Below are 18,877 nucleotides of genomic sequence, written 5' to 3'. Positions count from 1 at the left end.
CAGACACACACGCTCACACACACAGACACACACGCTCACACACACAGACACACACAGACACACACGCTCACACACACTCACACACACACAGACACACACGCTCACACACACACAGACACACACGCTCACACACACAGACAGAGGCAGGGACGCTTGCTTCAGCCATTTTATATGAGATTCCCCTGAACAGTTGAGGCAATGGTTAATGGTAGACGTTGGGGAGACGTGGGGGATGGGGCAAGGGGAGGATGGAGCAGGAGGGAGGGGATGAGGGGGGGGGGCTTTGGGGGGAGGGGAGGGGCCGGGGGGCGGGGTGGTGGGGGGGGTTCGTTTTGAACAAGGAAATTCGCTAGCACAGACATCCCCACAGTCTGCAATGAATACCAATTTTATTTCCTACATTTCTCGTTAATATTGTTGTAATTGTCTGTAATTTCCTATCAAACGATTAATGAATGAATTGCGCGACTTCTCGTGTATTTTTTTTATCGAAATTGTAATTGCGTGCGAGTGTCGTTCACGCACGCACAAATTGTCTGACATTGTGTTCGTTATCGCCAGCGTCAGCAGTCATGGCAAATCCACTGCTGGATGAAGGCCATCTAACAACAACAACAACAAAATAAACCCGGCTGCCACATCTCACGATGCTGCCACGTTCAATCCACCCGTGCCACCCTTTTGCCTCAGCTGATCGGATTCACCTCTCCGTTACAATTGCAATGCACAAAAAATGCATTGCAATTGCTTAAGCAATAAAATCGAGCAATTGCAACAACAACAATAATAATAATTGGATGTATGTGCAAGTATACATAAATGACCGTTCTAGACGCAATTTTTTTTTCTGTGTGCAAAATGTATGCCACACACTCTGCCCCTGCTGGTTTGGGTATGGCAGCAGCAGCAGCAGCCAAAATTGGCACAATAACAGACACGGCAAACGATGCCAGACTGCGTATCGCAAGCCCTAATGAACAAAGACCTCCATGCACACGGCCCGTACACGCGCCTAGTGCGAATAATGGAAAGCGCCGATCCATCCGAAAGACAAAAGCAAAGGTCCACCCGTGTAGCCGTGGACAGACTTGCGGCAAGTGCTGTTAGCGAGCACCTATGAAGGCCAACAATGACACGGCGAGGGGGTGGGTGGCCAGCACCACGCCCGGCACACACACACACAAACGCTCAAACGAAAAGACAAAGATGCCCCTCCCCTCAACCCCATTGCGTGTAGACATAGAGACTCCTGGGGGAAAGTACGTGCTGTTAGCGAGCACCTATTATAATATCAGTGATGTGGTTGATGTGGCCAGAACATACGTGCATACTCATTTGCACGTACACACACACGCGTGCACCTTTAACACGTACACGTCGTTACGCATGCTTTACAATTTGATGGAAGGATGCAGTTATGGGAAAGATGTGAGGTTATTTTTTTGGGGGGAGGAGGGGTAGAGTTTTAGCGAACGATGTAACGTGTCGAAAATGCTCAGAAAAATAACAACATCGATATTACACACATAGTAAAATAAATAAACGACATTATCGTCGTCTTCTTCTTCTTTGGGTCTGTCGGTAAAGTGACGTAGATAGGTTAAAAAAAAGAACCAAAAAAAAACTACGACGTTTCGATCTTAACGCAAGCGGTCAGGCTGAAAAAAAATATTTCATCGTCATCGGCCATGATCCATCCACCGCTGGATGATGGACTTCAAGCCGAAGTCGTCGCCATCTCTCGCTCACCGTCCTGCGAATGCAATCGATTCCTGCCTAGCAAACATCGATGCCCCCCCCCCCCCCCCTTGCACGCGTGACGATTTCATCGCTCCATCTCCAGCTTGGATGTCCGCTAGCGGGTCCGGACGCGTGACAAATTAACACAAAAAACTAAATGCGATTACGGATCCGCGCGAGTGATATAACGAGTGGGGAAAAAGAAGGGGGAGGGGGGAGGGAATGAAGAATAATAATAAGAAGTCACGTTCTGCAGACACGATCGCGTGCCGCCACTTTCACATCCCGTTTGGCTGCGTGGGGGAGCGGTGGGGGTAGTGGTTAGCGCACTGCGCTACAAAGCCGGCGAGTTGCATGGCTTCCCGCACACGGAGGTCAATGACAGCGGTGAATATTTTTTTGCTTTGCCGCCTAGGTCGACTCGTCCTCAAATGAGCACGTGGTGCTGTGTCTGTGTGTAAAACATCAGCACCGGGGAGACAAAGGAGGCCGGGCGTGGTGCTGGCTACCCACTCCCTCGTGTGCCGTGCCGGATTAACAGTGGTGCTCGCAAACAGCAACTCGCTCCCGACAATGCGTAATGGCTAAAACGCGGGGACCTTCTTTGTCTTTGAGTCAATGCAAAAAAATATTTTTTTTTGTTTTCATCCAAAAAAAAAACAGGCGACGTTTCGGGCAATGCCCCTTCTTCATTTGTTAGTGCCGACGCAAAACTGCCAACGCAATATTACAAAAAAAATAAATCCACACATACATACACACACGCACGCGCGCGTCTGTGTATTGTTACATGTATGTGGTGTGTGTGTGTGGCGCCGGCCGGCTACAGTGCAATGCCGAGACAGCACGGATGCTATGGAAAAGTGTGAAAATCTGCCGACCTGCACGAAATGCAAGCCAGCCACTAGGGCTAATTTATATTTATTTCGTGACACTGCTGCAATGTGCCGCAGTCATTGACAGCTTGACCAGGAACTCACTCTCTCGCGCTCTGTAAACCGGCCGGGGGCCAGACAATCAATATGGCCAGACACGTACCGTGGCGGGCCGAACACAAAGCTACACAGCTGGGCCAACAGGCTTCGCAGAAAGCCAGACACACGGAGCAGACAATGACACGAATCAGAATTAAATACATTCTAGTCAAACAAAGAGGGGGGGGGGGGGCTGGGGGGAGGGGTATACCATGGGGGGAGGGGGCTGGGGAGGAGACATGCCAGTCAATTGTACCAGTAGCGGTTCTTAATCGATGCCGTCCACGTCTATATATAGCGATGTATAAGCGCCGTAAATGCTTGCCGAGATGTGCATAAAACGAGCCTTGCGCAAATATGCTCAGACGTACAGAAGGCCCGAGACAGACAGACAATCGTCTATTAACAAACTCATTATCCTGTCTGAAACGCACAAGCCCGTCTCAACACACACACGTACATTGCTTTAGTTCCGTCTGCACTCCCCCCCCCCAGCCCCCCCCCCCAACTCCGCTCCACCCAACCCCTACTTCACCCAACCAACCCCACTCCAACCCCAATCCCCCCCCCGACACAAAATCCATCGCTCCCCACTTTTCAGGGGAGCGCACCCAATAGCAGCCCCAGCGAATGTGTGCCGTGGGGGGCCCTCCCCGCGCCATCCAATGGGAGACGGAGCGTCAATGACCCCCCCCCATCTCTCTTTTTTTTGTTAACTCCGCCAATGGCGAGAGGGTCGAGATTTGTGGGGTCCGCCCTGTCTCCTCGGCTTATCCAGACCAGCAACCCCACCAACCACCACTGCGATACCGCCGCTGCTTAGAAGCAGCAGCAGCAGGCTGCACCCAACCCACTCAAACCCAACCCCACAGCATAGCTCCACCCCAGCACCCAGCCCTGGTTGTTGTAGCCCAACCCAAAGTGTCTCCCCTCTCAGACTCGACACTGCAGCCAGACGGAACAGCAGCAGCAGCTGAAGCAGAAGCAGCGGCAGCAGCAGCAGCGACGGCGGCGGCGACAATAATGGTAGAGAGAGGGGCCGAGGCGTTAGAAGATACGAGACGCGGAGGTAAGAGTGGCGTCAACGCTGGCGAGCAACTTTTTTTTTGGTTTAGTCGCTTAGAAAATATGTATGGGGGGAGGGGAGAGGGGTTTGTAAAATAAGAATTTTGCAGCAGAGGGGTGTTGAGAGAGAGGGGGGGACGCGCACACAAAGATTGCAGCCTGAACACACACACACAACACACACACCACACACACACCACACACACACAATCCAAACGAGAGGCGGCGGTTCGATGGGGGCCGTGACGTCACAAAGAAATCGCCAAAGCCGCTTCTGCTAGAACCGCATTCGAAAGAGAGAAAAGGGGGCGGGGGGGGGAGAGAGACAGCCGCTGATTAATTACCGTCGATTTGTTTATCGCGTTCGCCGAGTGACTTCTATACAGCGGCACGTCGCTAATTATCGCCACTGTTGTTTTATTTTCTTTCTCCGTTACTTATTCCCACCCCCCCTTCGTCTCTCGCTCTCTTTCTCCCCCTTTGCGTAGAGTCGCAGAGGAGGAGGAGCTGTTTCAACTCTTTTCGCCGGTTTTCCCGTCGCTTGAGCGGCCGGCACACAAAAAAAATTCAAATCGTCAGGGCGAGGCGACTTTGGGGGGTTGGGAGCAGGAGGTGAGTGAACGAGTGGATTTGTTGCGTTCGTAGCAATCCTCCTGCACGCGTTTGTGTGCGTCCCGCGATCATTTGCTCCAACAATCACTGCAGGCTATATGGTGGAGAGGAGGGAGGGGGGGGTGTCTTTGTGAGCGAGACACACACAGAGTTGTACACAAACAACACCACACACACCTACGTACTCGCCGCCTACGTTAGCGTTACATAATATTTAAATAATGAATTACCACGCCGCACTCTTGTTATCTCGTACGTAGTAGGTATGTCGTGAGTGTGTGCGTACGTTTCTTTTGTACGCGTGTGTGTGTATGCGTTGGTTTGTATGATTTTTTTTTAAAACAAAGGCGGTGATAATGGTGGTGGTGGTGGTCCCAATAAATAATTGAGTGGATAATTCTAAAATGTAAAAAAAAAATCAATCATCATAATGTGTGAAGCGATTAGATTATAGGAGACAACTTGTAAGTGCGGAGGTTCGGCTCTGTATATTTGTGAACAAAAAAAACCCGATATTTAATGTTCACAGCAGTAGCCGAACCGATAATAATGCAACAACGAAATATCCTTTCTGCTCCGTGCGACATCCAGGAATTACTTATTACACGTGTGCGCTGCCCTCGTCTCGCACCTCCGATTAAGCGTGGGCCGGCTACGTACGGAGCGAAAGAAGTTCGCCGTAGAAACGCAGTCAGCCAAAACGTAGCGTGAATTTACGTGCGCGAAATGCAACGAAGACGAAGAAGACGACGACCACGAGACGAGCGTCATCGCTCGTTAGTTTCCAATGGGTTCCAATGGGTTCGTTTGCCTAATGGGCAGAGGTGTGTCCGCAGACACTTTAAGTGCAGTCGTCGATGTTGTTGTTGTTTTGCTTTCATAAAACAATCGGTCCCGTAAATAATGTAACAAAAAAATCCACCCCGCCGGAGAGCGTGGGGTTGCGTTCTGGATGTTTTTTTTTGTTGTTGTTGTTAGCGATTCGTATTTAACGCTGCAGGGCTAATTAACGAACGCGTGTCGCCTTATCGCTTGAAATGACCGGCACCCGCTACTTGCATCCTGTAAAGGAGACAGAACTACAGTATTGCTTTCCAACAACGACTAAATAATGGTAATGATGGGTGAGCGCCAATTTGTTGTTGTGAATTCACACCTGAATTAATATTCCATCTTCCGCGGAATAAAACGTAATTATATTAATTAATAATAAAAAATGACTCGATCGGGAGTGCCGCAACAAAGGAATTAAACCGATACGCTCTGGAATAAACTACCGACATTCGATGGAAAATTATATCCAGGAATCGTTTGTGTCTCGGTGACAACAATAACAATACTTTAGTGGACGCTGTTTGATGTTTTTTTTTATGTGTGTGTGTGTCCATTGGGTGAACTGACTCCACCTCTTGTTAAATAAGAGTCAACCCCGTGCTCAAACAAAGAACGGCCGTGCAAAATCACGAGCCGTTTAAATGTGCCCCAGTTATATTTTGCGGGGCCACTATATGCTGTTGAAGGCCTGTCTGGGAGGGAGGAGGGGAAGGGAAGGGAGGGGGTGGGTTGGAGGGTTTGGCAGCATGCGGGCATCATGGAACGCACGCGCTCGTTAACCCAAGTGGGAGATGGAGGTGCATCGCACATCGTATAATTGTTAACGTTTTTTTTCTTCCAATGCGGCGAATGCTCCGCCGACAACAACAGCGATGTTATGTAAAATTACATGAATTGCATAAATTGTGGTGCTGGGGAGTTTTTTTTGTTGGTTCGGAGGATGGTGCCGGTGTTGTAAGTAAAGCAAGCAAGGTAGCGGACACAAGCTTTAGGATTTTTTTTTTAAACAAAAATATAAATAAGAAAAATAATATAACTATGACGTGAAATTTGAAATAAAAACATTTTCATTCGTGGGCTGAAAATTGATCAAATTAGTAATTTACGACAAAATAGAGGAGGGGGGAGGTGGGGTGTTGGTGGGGGGGGGATGCACCCCCATCTCAGAATTCTGAGAAATCATAATGACGCTCGGCTCTGTCTGCATCCCTCCGCAAGACACCCATTGGCTGAGCTCGCTAGACAAAGCAATCAAAAAAAATGTCTGCAAATCCGCTATATATAATATTTTATTATGTATTTATAAAACAATTACCATTCAACAATGAAAAAGAAACAAAGCATCTTCCATGCATGCGAAGCATTCTTCCGCTCGAAAAATAATTACGAAAAACGCAGGGCGGCAATATTTTTTGGCCAGGTTATGGATTCGACAGATGCACACCCACCCAAAGAAGCGCCACCTATTCCTGAAGGGTGTGTGTGGGGGGTGGTTGGGGGTTTGTTGTTTTTATCCCCTCGTTGAAGGGCACACAAATGGCTATTGGGAGTGGGAGTGTGTTTGCTGGGCCAGGAAGGGGTTAAGGCCGGGACGTCGTCTGGCTGTCTGGCGAAAAGCGAAACCAGACGGCGGCGGCGGCGCGTTTCTCCGCCTCACGAATAGCCGCACCGGCGACTGCTAGCGGCGGGAATTCTAGACTCTTGTCTGCAGCAGTCGATTTCCTAATCCCCCCCCCCTCCCCCACCGCTTCCCCCACCCTCCTCTCCCCCCTTTTTTTCTGCCCCCTCCCCCACTGCCCCTCTTCCCTCCCCCCAACCCAACTCCTGCCCCACACCGCCGCCACCCCCACACCCTTCCCCGCTCCCAAATCCCATCACACCACCCCCTCCCCTCGTCTCCTAGAGCCCCAACACCCCCTCCCCAGCACAGGGCAGACAATGAAAACGGCTTCCGCAGACGACGGACGGAGAGAGAGGGGGGGGGCATTTTGCACACATACACACACACAAACACACACGTACACGCAACAAAATCACTAGGTTCTGCTCGTTACAAAAAGCTGCAATTATATTTTTTCTCAGCGCAGTCTTCTTGTACAAAACAAAAAAAATGTGGTCTTTTTGTTAAATTTTTCTCCCCACCCCCCCCCCCCTCGAAAAAAAATGTTGCAATTCGAACATTGCGCCGGCAAAAATGTGTTGCAGCCAAAACGAATAGGTGCCCAGAATTAGTCGTCTCGTTCCCAGAATTTTTTTTTCCTGGAAATCCGCTCCGTTTTGGTTGTTTTTTTTCTATTTCCCCCCCACTGCAGCCCCCCCCCTGCCAGCCACCTACCACACCACCACCACCCCCCTCCCCCAGTCACGTAATTAGTTGCTCGTTAACGGCGGGTTTTTAGAGAAAAGAAGCAAAAAAATTTCAACTTAACGAGGGCATTTATTTTATTTTTTCATTTATTTCTTCCACCCCCTTCTCCTTCCGTCCTTCTCAACACACAAAGGGGGGGGGGGGGGCGTGGGTTTGGGAGAGGATGGAGGGGGAGGCGGTGGCAGGGCTTGGGAGAGGGTTTGAGCTCAGGGCACAAAGACCCGCCCGGCGATTTCATTCGCCGGCAGAGAGCAGGAGGAGCGCTACTCCGCGCGGCGGTGGCGGGGAATTGGTCACAGATTTTTTTTTTGGAGGGGGGGAGGCGCGGAGGGGATTTTCATTTTATTTGTGTGCAACAAAAAAATAACCACGCGCATTTAAGAAATGCCTCAAACCCCCGTTGTCCCTCTGTCTCTTGCAGATGTCTCCGTACGGCGGTCACCGGGTCGGCGAGCTTTCGATCAATGTACGTTGACTTACAAACACTCTGAATAAACCATATGGTGTGCGTTTCTGATTAATGATATTGCATCGGATGCACGCGTAGTTAGTTATCCGTTCGTGGTGTGTATATATATAGTATATATTCCTTTAAAATAAATGTTCTTGCAATATAAATCGACGCAATGTGGAATTAGCCGGCGTCTTAAACGCAGCAACGTCCCATAGTCTCCGCGTGGAAACAGCGGGCGTATTTATTTCTGTTTGAAATTGCGAGCCGTGATCACTAAACTGCTAAGCGATGACACACGTAGTATGCTTTTATTTACATACATATAGTCACTAATAATTCAACAACAAAAAATCCACACATTCGCCAATTACGCTTCCCCCACAGAGGAACAATTATATTATAGGTGACGTTTCGGGAAATGGCCCCTTCTACAGAAAGATCTTCTAATGAAGAATGTCCATTGCCCAACACGTCACTTCTTGTATATTTATTCCACTGCAGGGCAGCGCAATTGGCAAACGTGTCGAGTTCTTTGTTGTCTGTGCTTGTGCACCGCCGGCCGACGATGCAGCATCACCAAAATAAAATAAAAACGTGTCGCTGACAAACGACAGGTCTCATCACCCCGCGCTGTGAACGTTTGCTCATCTTCGTCATCTCCCCTGCGAAAATCATTGTTTGGGAAGCGTCATTCCCCCCCACCACCAACCAAACGATTTCGATATTTCACCCACTGTCAAATTTGCAATTAGAAAAAGACAAAAAAAAAATCCCACGACCGTACGAACGAGCAACAAAGTGGCGGCGTTCTTTAGGGGATCGCGGCTACAACCGAGACGCAGATAAAGCCACGGGCGTGCGACACGGACTCGGGTGCCTATTCCGGCGAAAACACCCAGGCTGCGTAATGTACCGCTCATCGCCACTGAGCCACGCTCCCTGGCTCGGCTGTCGGCTTTTAAAAAAATAGCTGGGGGGGGGTGGGGGGGGCGGGAGGGGCTGGGTGGGGGGGGGATCGGGGAGGGTGATGATGGGACGGTGGAAGAGTGCAGACATTTGCTTGTTTAAAAGTCTGCCACCAAAATCTCGCCCTGCACCAGGGTTCAGAGAGAGCGGAGGGGCTCAAGTCTGCATTCCAGGCGACATGCTTTCGGCACAGGTGAGACGTCCAAATATAACCCCTAACCTCTCATGCTCACGGTCTCACAGCACCTTGCATACCTCCTCTCCCCGGCACCCCTGCCGTCCGGTCTAACTGTGCTAATCCCGAAAAGAAACAACAACGCGTTTTCTATTGACCCCCCCCCCCACCTTCGTAACCGCCATCGAATGAGGCTGGATATATTTTAGCGGGGGGATTGTCCTTTCCGCCACAAATGCAATTTGTCTGCGGGATTCGCTGTAGTGGGATCGTCGGTCTGGTTGCGTTTGCGTAATTGCACTCTGTCGAGCGGGCGTGCGGGCGATCGAGCGAGAGGGGAGGCCGATGTCTTAAGGTGAGGGCTACCCAGCGAGAACATGAACGCTCGCATTACGGGGTGACCCGCTTTTTGTCAAAAGGTTAATGCGGTTTATTAATAAAAGTGGGAGCAACAACATGCTATTTTAGTTATTTATAATGAATTAGACAGTGACAAATGAACGCCGACGTGAAAGAGGGGGAGAAACGTTTGCTTTAGAAAAATAAAATAAAACATTGAAATCTGCAAACAGTGCTCCATGTGACTCGGAGAACAGGGCCGTGGTTTTATTTTAGGCACGGTCCAACCATACGACGTGTTATAATTTTAAGCGGGCGGTTAAATAATTTAAAAACTAAAATGGTAAAATGTTTCATCACTAGATGCATAACGGCGATTAAAGCAACATTGTGTGTGTATCGTATATAAATAATGGCGGATGGGCCGGTGGTGCAGGTTTGTTAGCGAGCACGAAGGGCTGCGAACCCAGTGAGTTGGATTCCCTTGACACGACTAACATCAGTGGCGACTCGTAATCAACACCGTTCCTTGCCATTCCCCCTCCACTACACCATCACCAGGCTGCACTATAACCAGCGTGGTGAAGTATGGTCAAAACAAACCCCTCATGACCGCCTTGGCATTGGGGGGGGGGGGTGGGGCCTTCATCCACTGGAGGATTGAGAATGACTGGATGAGTAACAAAAATTATTGGCCACAAACTGTCTGGAACAGCACAAATCGCAGCAGACTTGAATACCGACTTCACAGACAGTGACTCAACACAGGGGGGGACGTGTGTCATCAACCCACTAACCACGTGAGTCCCCCTGCCTCGCTCCAGCGGCGAGAAGAGTATTGTCCACTTTTTATCTCGCGTTCCTTTGATCGCCGACCGCTTAAAAAAAAAAGCATCCAACAGAGCGCTGTCACAACAAAGCCACAAGCACAATAACCCGCTCCTTGCTAAAGAGGTTTATGTTTAGATGAAGACAAATGGAACAACAAAAAAAGAGGAAAGTCGGTGATCGCTATAACATATTTACACATTGTATAATGTTCCTTTATTCGATGTCTCATTTCCTTTGGGAGAGGAGGGGGGGTGTGGGTGTCCTGGCAGGATGGATGTGGATGAATCAGTTTCCACATAAACTGTCCACATCTTAAGTTCGGTCGCTCGCATTGTAAAGCCACTCGCAAGCGTCAACCAGCCAGCTGCGTGCGTCTCGCCACACGCCACATCTGCCTTGGTCGATCATCAGAGCCGCACACTCCCTGACAGTCGATTTAAATTAACTTAAACTAATAAACTGTGAACTGGGGTGGGGAGGGGGGGCGGCACACGTGAGTATCGCACCGCCGCCGAGTCGTCCGTGGGGCGCATGCACCTCGACGTTATTATGCTGACGCACAATCGTCTTCATTGTTTTCCCCAGCTGCGCGTCTAATCGGGGAGAAACACACACACGGTGAGTAACCCTGGCAGGGGCTTGCAGCGGTAGGCACCGCGGCACGGGGGGGCCCACGCTCGCGCCTCCAGCCATCGCTCCGCCGTCGTCGAGCGAGAGAGCCGAGAGTCCCACGCTGGCGGCCGGTGCCGTCGTGCGCGCAGCTGCTGCGGGCGGACTCTTGTGGGCGCGTGAGTGACTCATGGCTGGCTGGCCGATGATGGAGACTCGTGAAGTCAACCGACACCTCCCCCAAAAAAACTAAATACCGAGCGCTACCTTCGCGGTTTTTGTTCGCTATAAATACGGGCTTACGAGCCTCGGCGCGAATTCGCGCGGCTTTTTAAAAGGGGGTGGGTTGGGGGTTTGGAACGGGAACGCGAATGGATTTCCTACTAATGCCACGAATTGTTTTTATCTCATCAGCGTTGGCATTCATGTTACGGCACGTGACGTTTGTGTGTTTGTTTTCTCTCTCTCTCTCTGCTAAATTCCACGAACAGCCAGGCTGAGGGTGGGTGGAGGGTAAACGCTTGTTTACAAAGTGTGGAAAATACCAGCCCAGTGGGGGGAGAGCGGCGAGCAGCGCTGACTAAATTTGCTGTCTCGACAGCAGCCGGGGCGCGGGACAGGTGGAGAGGTTTTTAGGGTTAGGGCTGAGCCCTTTCAGAGCTCGAGGCATCGTCTCGTCCCCCTCCTCCTTTACGAGCCAGGGAGATCCCAGGGGGGGGAATGAGGGACGAAGGGCGGGCGGGTGGACGGTTAGCGTTTTTGAAAAATTCTAAACAGTAGCACAAAACAATCATCCCCCCCCACCTACCTACCATTGCCCGAACTCGCATTTCATCCTTCGGCCCCGCGTCTGGATGCCCGTGACGGGGCATGCCATCGGCAAGGAACGATGCGTCGAGGCGTCGCTAGAGAAATCGATTGTCACGCCCGCAGCGAGGGTGGTAATTGATCGCGTTTACGATGACATGACAGGTTACTCAAAACTGCACTTGTAGTTGCATTGCTCGCGTTCCGTTTGGGCTCAGCAAACTCGCAAAATGAAAGCGCGCAAAAAGAGTAACTCGAAACAATCCGAGAGTTTAATTATATTTCAAATAGATTCTTGAATTGCATTGTAATCAATCGTGATTTGTGACGAGTCATTTAATTGCTAGCGGGGGGGGGGTGACTTGCGACTGGCATTGCTTTCAATCATCAAGCAAGGGTCCACAGCAACAGCTGACTTCCCGACAGAGTGGCAGTGTTAGCGTTAAACATAAGTAAGCGATTATGCCAACCCCATTAACATAACGAGGGAAACACCGGGTCTAGGCTGAGCGGTGGATTCTGTAGTGGGGCTTTGAGACTCTGGTCAAGTCCTGGATCAAGACCCCTTCCAGTTTAACACGTAGTAGTAGGCTTTCACGATCAATATTATCCATAATAGAGGTTTTTAGGTTAGATCGTATAATATAAATGTGTCGTTAAACCCGCCACCACCCGACACAGCTAATTAATAAGGTTTGTAACGTAAACAACGCATGCCAATTCGTTACTAGTACAGTACACCTGTATGTTGGAGAGTAGACCCACATTCTTGAATTGTAAATGTTGTGTTTACACAATCTAACCCAAAAACCTCTACGATGAATAAGACCCCCTTCAAGTTAAGATTTTTTCTGCTGCCTACAACCGACAGTCTCCGTGACCTCACTACGTGCTGTGAAGACAGGGCCAATGCAGCACTAACATCACCAAACAATTTGTTCGACATAAAATAAATATCGCGTGGCGTTCCTGCACTACACCTTGGGATGCAGTCGATCGCACTTTAGACGCTTTGTAAATACGAGAACCACTGAGGTGTTCAAAAGCAGTGCATTTCAGGGGCGGTCAAACCGACTTTGCCAATTCAGGATTGTAAAGTCAAACTGACTTAAATGTGAGTGTCTAACTCAGCCTGTTGGTGATACTGTTGCACCCTAAATAAAGTGCATTGCCGTGAGTGGGTAGTCGTATATTTCTAAAAGTAAAAATAACGCATGCACTCATAACCCTAGAGTAAAATCTCTTTTTTTCTTTACCAACCCCCTATTTATATGCATCTGTGCTACACACAGATACATATTCACACACACACATCACGCACGCTGCTGCGCTTTGAATAATTTAAGTAGTGGCGAGCAAGTGGATGGCAAGAATGGCAGCCAGTATGCGTATTTAACAGCAAAAAAACAAGGCAGACGCACGGTGGCCAATGTCCGTAAGGACCTTTGTTTATTTGCCCATTCAGTAAGATTTATGGAGGGCAACGTCTTATAAACCACTTTTTATTCATGTTCATGATTCATTTTCCTTTATTTAAGACCAGTTGCAGGCCCAATGAGACCAGAATTCTCTTTTTAAGGAGAGGTCCTGAGGCCTGTAAATGGAATCCAACAGCGACGAATCCAGTGCGACTGAAACGTGGCTTTAATCGCCATGAACAGCAAACAGGTTCCGCAAGAACCAAGTAACCGCAGGGTTGAGCGTCTTACCGGTGAGCATCAAAACAGTGGAAGGTGCCAGATGCAATACAAGTTAGGCGGCCGAGTATATTATAATTGTTCGTGGTAATTTGCTTGTTTAACCCAAGAAAGCTGGCACTGAGTGTCAATACTCTTTTGTTCGATCCCTGCCAGCCTGCCAGGGTGTCACAGTAATGGGGGGGGGAGGGGGGCAAATAACTCACGGTTGGCTACGGACGGTGCGATAGAAGTTCAAACGTGCATATACGTACGTCAGAAATACTAAACATCGCCACGGTAATGAACGGCTTCGACAGCGCGACAGATTAAAAACGCAGGGTCGAAGGAAATGAGAGGAAGAATAGAATGCAAATAAAATGCTAAAAAAAAACTTTACACCCAAGTTGGCGGGTAACCGTGTAAGCAGCCATTTAAAAACCCATAAAGTAAATCTGAACAAAGGTTAAGCACCACAAATTGCATATTACTTGGCTGCTGGTAGTAGTCCCGTTATGATTTTTTTTATTCTACGGCATACAATTAATTGGAATAGTTTTCCCGCGCACGCCAGCCCTGTGGTGTGATCTTGCCTAAATGGGGATGGGGGGGGTATGGTGTGGGGAGGCATACACAAATCCAGGGAGGGGGGTGGCAAGATTCATGTTAACCAAACTTTAAACAAATGTTAACCGTCGGACAGAATGAGTAACGATGTGAACGGCATTCGTCTGCCGTGCATTCTGCCCTGGCGTTCTTTATCGAACCAACCCCCCCCCCCCCCAGTGGGTGCGTGCACAAAGGAATAGAGGCTGAAGAGAAAAACCTCCACCGGTGTTAAATATAATGCACGAGGATTGTTTTTCTCGGCGGCTATAGGAAGTTAGAAGGGGCGGCTGACCCAGTTAACATAGAACGTTGGGCCAACGTTGGTCCCCAACGCTGCATGGTTACTGGTTACTGGAGGGGAGCCTTCAGCAGCCCCCCCCCCCACCACCACCAAATGCTACGGGGGGATGCCTCACACTCGAGCAGGCGGCTCTGTACGTTGAACTTTTTTTGCACCGTACTACGTAGCCAACCGCGCTGGCTAGAGCATCCTTCGTCCCGGCCTCTCGCGTTCATTCTAACATGGCCGCCATCGCCGCGGTGATGATGGACAACAGTTCTCTGGAGGGGCTCCCGCGGCCGACAGCTTTGGATTCCCTGCGTTTCCTCAAGAACCAGGCAGAAACAAAACAAAACCGAAACGTCCGTGGTTTTTCTTCTTTTTTTCCAACCATTCCGTCAAAAAAAAAGGGAAAAAATCTTTGTACCCTCAAGGAACGAAAAAAATCGTAAAAACAGTAACACCCCCCCCCCCTTCACCACCACCGCCGCCCACCCCCCCCCCTCAACCCATAGTGAAACGTACAAGAGTTAAAAAGTGAGCTTTGCCAAAAGATTTCCTAAACAAAGCAGGCGCCCATGAAAGAAGCGTTATTTGGTTTCATTTTTTTTCTTCCGTACAATAGACAGCGTCGGCACTGGCAAAGACACTCGCAGTTTTGGGTCAAGCTGCGTGAGGGCGGGCAGAACTTAGGGCTTTTTGTGACGTGCGGCGACAGCAGCCAGCAAAAAAAGGGGCAACGGCAACCCCTTCCATAGCCCTTTCCTTGACACTGCCGGCAGAGCCGAAGAGATAGACCCGATTCTTATTCTTGAAAAAAAAATCACCGTGAACTGTACAGTCAAACAGCCCCCTTTTGTCTGCGAGAGAGTGAGAGCTCTGTTTTTCTACTCGACTTTCAGATTCCACGCAGAGAGAGAGGGAGAGAGATCTTGCGAGGGGCAACAGGTCCCGTGGTTTGAGGGCGAGAATGGGCTACGAGAGAGAGGGAGCGAGAGAGGAATTGGTCAACTATCCCAAAATGCAAAACTTAGGTACACGGTGCATTGGGGCAGGGGGGTGCAGGTGGGGGGGGGGGGGCAGGTGGGGGGGCAGGTGAGGGGGGGCAGCCTCCCCCCGACCCCTCCCTCCTCGCCCTTCCTCCAGTCTCGGCGGTGTTACCGAAACGACCGTTTGTGAAAGTAGCACAGCCGCATATCTGGCTGCACGTGAATCGTGACTTCCTCGAGACGGCTCGCTGGGGGGCCCTCCCCCCCCCCCGCTTGGAAGCCGGCCAGCGTCCTCGCCGAGATCCAGGCGCTCCAAAATTCCTGTCCGCTTCCCCGGGCGGCAGGAAACCGCTTTTTTTTTACAGCGCCTAGCCACGGGACATCGGGCGCGAAAGCGCTGACTCCTCACTTTGGGGAAACGCTGCCCCGGGGGAAGCTGGTGTGACGTGAGAACTTGCCGCGGGCACGTGCCAACATGTGCAGCGAGCTCCGGCTTCAATGCTATACCGAGTTGTGGACATTTCTGCGCGCGCTTAGGTATTAAATTAAAGACACGGAGCGGTGGCGGCAGCGGTGGCAGAACAACGCTTCGTTTGTGAGAGAAAAAAAATGCCGTTCACGTAGCCATTTTATTTGGAAGCCAGGCACTAACCCGCAGTTGAGCCGTGCGTTTTAGAACGACAAAAAAGTTCAACTGCCCGAGAGATGAAATTAGGCACTTGACTTGAGTCTCAGAGCATAAATGCGTCATGTTGAGCCAGCAAAGCCACGGCCGATAAGATGTTATCTGCCGGTAAGGCTTAATCTGGGGGCTGCCACTTGTGGATTCAAAACCGCAGAGAAGTTAACACTGTGTGTTAACAAACGCTTCAACAGACGAAATTCGCTGACGGTCTTATCACCGTGTCGCCTGAACCGTCTTTTTTAGGGCGGCACTGCAGCATTGCCAAAATAAGTAGGTGTGTGAAAATATTTCCTCCACTGGTTACAATGCCTGCTTGCAAATTCAATTACCCTGCCTTGAGGCATAGAAACCGCTAAAGCCTATTATTTGGCCGGCGCTATCTCACCTGCGTCTTCTTTTTTTTTTCTTTTGTTGCGTGACGTTGTTGGCGCTGCGCGCATCTTCGACCTAATTTTGTCCAAATTCGGCATTGGGGTGCGATCATCGTGTATTTATTATTTATTTACCACTATTATTATTTTACGCTTCCTGGACCTTGAGTGTTGAGCGGTCCCGGAGCTTTTTTAATGGATTTCGGGGTCCCCACTGGGAGCCACTGATGAGGGCCCCATGGCCACCGTTGAACTGCGCTAATGCAGCCCTGAGTGTCACGGAGGGCCTCTCCTGGTCGCGGTGGCTCCCTGCGGCCGCCAAGCCTTTGCTGAGAGACAGGACTTGGGGGGGAGGGGGTGCGGTGGAGTGGGGAGGTATGTCCTTGCGCATGACTGCCTCTCTTAGCAGTAATACCTCGTGGTGCATTGCAGGGAGCCGGGTCATGGGGGATGAATGCCCGGAGCCTCATTCATCCAACTTCGCACGAGGGAGGGCACAGGTTTGTGGAAGAGCGCTGTCTGAGCAAGGTGAGTGCAGAGTGTCACATGACTAAAGGGTAAGTATATAGTTCGATTGTCAGCGTGGGGTATTTTTATCCTTAGCCCAAACAGCAAATAAATTTTCAGACCAAGGCTATATATTAATAGTTGACAGCCCTTTGTCAAACCACCTTTGTATATGAAAGCCTTGCTACGAACGCTGTGTTGGCCGCTAGGATTGTTTGGCCATATGTCACTGCGCTGGTCAGTGCAAGTCAGTGAAATGGGGGCCAAGGTCCATTTTGGATATTTGATGTTAGCCGTGGCCGAGAATCGAACTCAGGTTTGCCGGGTTTGACAGTGCAGTTAGATAACCACTGAGTCACCTCTTCACCCGAGACCAATTTTATCCAGTTTGTTTAAACAAGGAAATGCTGCCACTGGTTTTAACCACTTGGATCTCATCAGCAGGGTCGGACTTGTTAAACAAATATACTCTACTGCCGGGATGCCAGATGTTCTTGGCAAAAGCATTCCACCTATAGGATGAGGCCCATTTTTATTCCACAATTGTGAACTGGGTTTAACCACACTGGGCTAAAGTTGAATTTCTTAAATTTATGTTATTCTTTTTTTACTTTACTCCAGCGAATAGAGGATTTTAAAAGGGTTAGGCGTTTTTTTTTTGCTTTCGATTATTTGTAAACACTGGCTGCCGGGACGTCCCAATCCTGCTTATGTTGGCTTGGAGACTCGGCTCAGGCGACGCCCCTACACACGCTTCTGAAACACGACGCTCGAATAATCACCAACCTGGCACGGGGAGCGACCCTCAAACACCGCGGCCGTAACTCACAGACGCTGCTTGGCCTTACACGTGGGTACGTGCCCATGGTTAAATTATCGTGCTGTCCTCTAGGTTCAGTAGGGTGGTCAGTGGGTAAAGATATTATAAAGCCAGGCATTGAAAACTGGTGGGGATAGGGCGGGGGGGGGGGTATGCAGTTTATCGTCTTCATAATGAGCAGGTAAGTATTGTTCAGGATTAGTTTCCTCTTTTCCGCTTTTTCTTGTGTCGCTAGACAAATCCCACCGATCTCGATTCGCTCATTGTTTGCTCACTGCCGCAGCCCACGTTGCACATAGCAACACGGGCAGCATTGTTTTCAGTAACAATATTGAAGTTGTTTTGCATCGTCTGAGCTCAGCCTCGGGCATGTCCGAGGACGTGTTTCTTGGCCTACAGAACTGGCCTCATCGACGAGGCAACTCTGTAAAGCCCACAAATTAATTCTTCATTATAACCCTCTCCGTAATGTTTCACCACCGCCACCTTTGCCTTTTCACCTCCATCCGCAAACCACCGCTCCTCCCACTCTTTCCCCAGTTCGACGCATCGGAGGTGTCGATGCCGTCTCAATCATTGAACGTGACAGTACAAGTTACCTTGCTCCATGCTTCTTAAGTCCCCACCAGCGCCTCTGTTCCACCCAGCGGCATAAATGGGTAACACCGCAGCTAGTTGATGGTGAAGTGGCGTGCGGTGGGGGTAAAGTGTGGGTACTCTGACCTCTTCCAAGACGTCTGACCAACGTGGAAGAATAGGCCAAATATCCTCGAGTATTGTAGGGCGCCCTCTAGTTGACGCCCTTCTGCCAGCAGTGGCGTGAGAATGTGAATTACAGGGCTGCACCTTTACCTTTGTATATCTGCTTGGGGTCAGGGTGGTTGAGAAGGCCGTGTGCAATGTCACGTCTCTGGGTTGTTTCCCGTTTAAATTGTTTGAGTGCACTGCTTGCGTGTATACGCTTGGCCTGCACAGCGTATCGATACCCTTCGAGCATTTAGTCTACTTTAATTCAAATTTATCAATATTCATAATAAAGGTCGAAGATTTCTAGTTGATTTATTAATCACTCTCAAAACATTCACACATTGCAAAATGTAGAAAGTACAACGATCGTTATTTTCCTTTATGGACAAATGTTTAAAGTCTCAACATGTGAAGCTAAC

General features: G+C 49.8%; 1 long non-coding RNA gene across 1 annotated transcript; it reads left to right on the top strand.

Annotated features, from left to right (window-relative positions):
• Window positions 1-7,961: 7,961 nt before the first annotated feature.
• LOC144724273 (uncharacterized) lies at window positions 7,962-15,377 on the top strand. Its single transcript, XR_013586457.1, has 3 exons — window positions 7,962-8,059; window positions 9,148-9,206; window positions 10,944-15,377. It is a non-coding gene; the product is annotated as an uncharacterized LOC144724273 (long non-coding RNA).
• The last annotated feature ends 3,500 nt before the right edge of the window (window positions 15,378-18,877 follow it).

Source organism: Lampetra planeri, chromosome 20 (genome assembly GCF_965212315.1).
Source record: "Lampetra planeri chromosome 20, kcLamPlan1.2.h2, whole genome shotgun sequence".
In the NCBI taxonomy this organism is placed as follows: Eukaryota; Metazoa; Chordata; class Hyperoartia; order Petromyzontiformes; family Petromyzontidae; genus Lampetra; species Lampetra planeri.
Note: the sequence above shows the minus strand (reverse complement) of the source record. Positions and strands in the feature narration are given on the sequence as shown.